Source organism: Triplophysa rosa, linkage group LG2 (genome assembly GCF_024868665.1).
Source record: "Triplophysa rosa linkage group LG2, Trosa_1v2, whole genome shotgun sequence".
Lineage (NCBI taxonomy): Eukaryota > Metazoa > Chordata > Actinopteri > Cypriniformes > Nemacheilidae > Triplophysa > Triplophysa rosa.
In genome coordinates, this window is record NC_079891.1 from 15,032,243 (window position 1) to 15,037,959 (window position 5,717).

Sequence of the window (5,717 nt, forward strand, 5' to 3'; positions counted from 1 at the left end):
ATCTGCTGCTTAAAAGCATCTGCTAAACATCTTAGAAAGAGCTGTTGTACATCCATTCTAAATCATAAACATCTTACAGACATGTTCTAGATGTCTATATGACGTCTGACAGCAGACATCTCCGAGACGTATTGCAGATGAGCAAACGATGTATTGTAGATGTCTTGCAGATGTAAATGCAGACGTCAAATAGACGTAAACCAGATGCATGTGTGCTATCAGGGATGCAGGACTTCAGCAGCGTCAACCCAGAAAGAAATGCCACTTTTGGAGTTTTGCATGCAGGCCAGCAGAAATGTAAGACAGTTATTTCTTGATTTGAGATTGTGGCTAGGTCTACAGGCAGAATATGTAACGTTACGGGTTGATTTCTGTGCTGTTGCCGTGCAGCATGCAGTTGTGTTTAATCGTGTGACCGGTTTGCCCATGGTTTTTGTTTGGGTGGTTAAGCTGCCACCGCTCAGCTAGTTTTCGTACAACAGATTTTGCTTTGGCTATAGGCATACATATAACATGCGTTTACTGTATATGTTTGTTTTTATGCTGCATCCTATAATCACACTGGGATCTTCTTTATTCTCGGCAGCAACTAATTTTTGCCTTCGTTATTTATTAACATTAAACTTAAGCGGCTCGCCCATGGCACAGTCATAACAGTAATAAAAAAATGACAGCACCCCCTGCTCAAAATACGTTCCCGCGGCTATGATTCTAGGAGCTCTGTTTAAAATGCATTCGTATTTCCTTTGCGTTTATGTTTCTAATGTAAATGTTTCATTTGTGTATTACATGTCTAATCGTGACCACAAATAACCACTAGATGGCACAAGCGTATAAAGATTGACGTTCTTCTTCGTCACCGTTGTTAAGAGCTACTCCTCTAAAGGAAGTTGCGCAGTTGGTGAGCTGGGCTGTCGTAACCGCTAGGTCAGTGCACGTCTACAGATTAATTAATATTCACAATAAAACGAAGGCGCGCATCACCGCATTAAGTCATAATAAGGATTACAAGCTGTTACGACAGCCATTATCAAAATGACAACAGACCTTCGTTTTATTTGAATTATTCATGATGTTGTGACCCAACACTACGTTAAGCTTACAGCGAGTTTACCTCATAAGCCACGGACACTGACGCAAGGTAAACGCACACGGAAGAGGCAAAACCTACCACCGAGAAATACAAGAAGAGAAACCGCAGAAGAAGATAATGAGAAATAGTTTCATTGGGAAAATGGCTTTGGGCAACAGACTGTCAGGCTTGCACATACAGAGTGGCCAGCGAGGTGAGAGATGTTAACAGTAATGCGCTGTATTTGCAAGAAGTAAAGGGCTTCACAATGCTCCAAAATTATGTAACATTAAATAATATTATATTCGGTTTACAATTTTTAGACTATATATTATTTCCTTGTTGATGTAGGAATTCATTCTAGGATTTTGCATTTGATTAGCCATTGATACTAAATAAATTATAATGGAAAATAATTGTTTTATTTCAGGTATTACTAATACACTCCTGTTGACGATTTTCTTTGCATGTTTGCCTTTAACAGATTAGTCAGCCTGTGTTGATTCACAAGCTTGACAGATGCTGATTTGGATGACAAAGTAATGATCAATACTTAGTCTGCTTGTTAAGGGGATACATACTTAAACAAAGGAGTTTTTTTAGGCAAAACAGGCTACTTGGACCAACCTGCCCTGATGCACACCAAGCCATGTACTCTCGACTGCATAGGTGCATAGGGTTGATAATTTGGGAGCTCCTTCAAACTTAATCGTAATACATCTTTTATTCTTGTTATATCTTAAGATTTATGTTTTTAATTGTTATTTTACTGAGGGTAAAACCTATCCTTAAGTGTACCTCTGAGTGCAGATGAGGAAACATTCGAACTTCAATCGGTGCAGTAGGAACTGGAGGCTGTGGAGAAGCAGGCACGTCTACAAGAACGTAAAACAGCGCTGGAAACATCCCGGGCTGACGCTCACAAATCTGTGGTAAGTTTTCCATGCAAATGTAATACTCCTACCACTTCTACTCCGCGTGTTTCTCTGCACAGAGCCCAGGCTTAGAGAACACGAGCAGGCGAACTTCACACCCACGGCGAAAGGCTCAACCATTGTATCTGACACTCAGTCAGTTTAAAACTAGACTTAACACTCATCTCTTTAATATAGCTATACCTAACTCACCGATAACACTGTTAACTCACCTTAAGCAGTATAGTTAGCTTGTCGGAACTGAACACACACACACCCATCATATTATGTAACTTTCTTACACATTTTATAAGTGGCCGCCTCTACGCATACTCTAATATCAGTTTTTTTGTTTTTCATGTCCCATCCTCAGGTTCCCAAAGACACCAGAGGTCGTCAGTCCAAGCTCCGTTTCTGGCCTGATGCTCTTCCCAGTCCAACCAGATGCTTATGATGATGAGCAATCCACCTGATGACAACTACAGCCACAACCTAGGATCCTGAGAGCACCAGAAGTCATCAGTCCGAGCTCCGGTTCTGTCCTGATGCTCTTCCCAGTCCAGCCAGATGCTCGTGATGATGGTCAATCTACCTGATGACAACTACAGCCACAACCAGAATAATGTTGGACAGACCTAAATATCTCTCTTTTTTTTCTATCCACCACGGCTATTTCCGTAGAATCTTACAAGAATTATTCTCTCTGTAGTTGCAGCAGTGCTATTTTAATATTCCAGAGAAAAACTGGCTCTTCCAGACTCAACTCAGGTTTTTTTTCTCCACTCTTACACACATATGGTGTGTTTTGGTTCCTAGCCACCGTTGCCAGTCACTGGGAGCTGCTTAATCACTAGAAGACTTTGATTTTGATTAATCCATAAATATAAATAACTTGAGTTCAACAACAAACATGCATGTTAACATACTTGAAATATTCTTTCCGTATGTTTTGGGATTGTTGCAAATTGTTCTGGTATATATTGTAATTTTAGGTTCTCAGTCCTCATAACAATATTTAAAGTAATAATATACCTAGATTAAATACTTCAATTGAATTATTGACATTTTCTGACAATCATAGCATTTATTTCAGTTAAGTTTAATCAGTGTACATTGCATAGAGAAAAACTTGCAATAATACCATGTATCTTAATACCATATACTCGCTTTAATTCCCCAGTATTTTGAAAAGCGCTATATAAATAAAATTGAATATTTTGCAGGTAAACATGTACTTGAATTTTTAGCTCATTGGTTAGGCCCACTTATAATCGTAGTTTAAAAGTATCTGTATAATATATATGTATAGATATGTGTCATCTTATTTTCTAAATGTATAAGTCAGGGATCTCAAACCCTGCTCCCAGAGAGCTACGGTCCTGTAGACTTCAGCTCCAACCCGTTTCAGCACACCTGTCTGTAATCAAACAATCCTGAACACCTTGATAAGATGGTTCAGGTGTGTTTGATTGGGGTCGGAACTGAAATCTTCTGGACGCTAGCTCTTCAGGGGTTGGAGACCACTGGTATAAGTTATATGTTAAATATGCAACATTGTGGTCATGTAAGACATTTAATTCCTTTGTATGTCCCACATATAACAGAATGACAAGTGACTTGAAAGTGTACACTCTGTACTTTTCATACATAAAGAAATAAAGCTGGCCTCAAACATCATATTATTCCCCACCAGTTTTCACCTGTTAACCTGAATCAAACACATACACTGAAATAATACGCATTTATTTATTGTGATTAAATTTGAAAAAAGGTTTCACAAATCTTGAGTGTGTCTGATGATAAGGCATTATATTGAATTATATTACTGAATACACTGAACCTTGAAAAAATTAGCAGAACAATGCACAAAGGTATCTCAGCTTTTTTTAAGTGTTATCAAAGGGGCTCACTTAGAAATATTGATCCATAGGGTTTGACATATGAATACTGATATTCATTTACTACTTTTCTAAACAAACATGGCTATAGAATTATGCAAGTGTATATGAAAATGTTTAGAGAAAGATGCAAATAAACTTACACTTTATTAGCCTGATATTCTGAATATGGCCTTTCAACGTTTAATAGGTCAATTTAAGCAATACTTGATTTTTAATTATGTTTTAATCATTCTATATAGTTGACTACTCCTCAAAATACATTGTTCACAATATATTTTAGATAAAATCTTGCAATTTACAAGCGTCTCTTGCTTTATTTTGTTTAAGCAATAACGCCATGCCAGTAGGTGGTGATACAGCTCCGTGGTCCAATGTGCATGCACAAAACGACGCGTTAACACGTTAGTTTCACACGTTTTGGCCCTCTCGGCCTTCCACATGTCCCCGTTTGCGTTCCATAGTAAACAACGCGTGATTCAGACGCCAGTTTCCAGTTTAAACGTGACAATATCATTGGCTGCCTAAGAATTGGGTCAAACCATTTCTGCAAACCTGGGGGGGGGTAGTTGGTAGTCTATGTGCTACCAACATTTAGCATACTATGGATCCTTCTATTTATTTGTATTTTCTTGTCTTTTATTTATTATTGTTATGTAGATAAACTAATAGGATTGCTGTTTTATGAAAAACTGTATAAAAATAAAATGACCTCCTTTTAATTCAATTCAATTCAATTTTATTTATATAGCGCTTTTCACAATGTGCATTGTTCCAAAGCAGCTTTACAGGAGCAAATAAGAAAAACACAGAAAGGTAAAACACAGCACAGTGCATGGTGTTTATAGACCAAGCAAGATCATTATAATAAATAATATCTAATAAGGACCCGATGACTCGAGAGACGAACTAATCATTTCTCTTTCCGGTATAAGGACTCGGACCCGATGACTCGAGAGACGAACTAATCATTTCTCTTTCCGGTATAAGGACTCGGACCCGATGACTCGAGAGACGAACTAATCATTTCTCTTTCCGGTATAAGGACTCGGACCCGATGACTCGAGAGACGAACTAATCATTTCTCTTTCCGGTATAAGGACTCGGACCCGATGACTCGAGAGACGAACTAATCATTTCTCTTTCCGGTATAAGGACTCGGACCCGATGACTCGAGAGACGAACTTCATTACTGTTTCTGGTACAATGTTGCACATGCGCGGTCAACACAAAATGAACGAATCACTCGCTGAGACACTCGTTACTCCCGAGTCATTTTAAAGATTCGTTCAAAAAGAACGAATCGTTCATGATGACCCATACACTACTCAAACACCAACACCCAGCCAACATTGGTATGTGGGCCCCATGTGGGTTATATCTGGGCGACATGGGCTCCACATGGGCATGGGATAAAAAAGGGCAAAATATATGGGCCCCATGTGGGATTACAAATGTGGGTCCCATATAGGTTTGCCCTTATGGGACCTTTATGGGCTGCATGTGGGCACACGGATTTTATGCTTAAGAATACATATTATGCCTTTAAACTCCTTTAAATGCGTACGATTTGAACATTTGTATGTGGGCCCCATATGGGTTTTATCTGGGCGATATGGGCTCCACATGGGCATAGGTTTAAGATGGGCAAAACATATGGGCCCCGTGTGGGATACCAATATGGGTCCCACATAGCTTTTCCCATATGAGACCTTCATGGGCTTCAAGTGGGCATATGATTTCATGCTTAAAATACATTATGCATTTGAACTTTTTAAACTTCTTATATTTGGTTGATAATCCTTTTAAACATACAAATATCTCAGATATTTT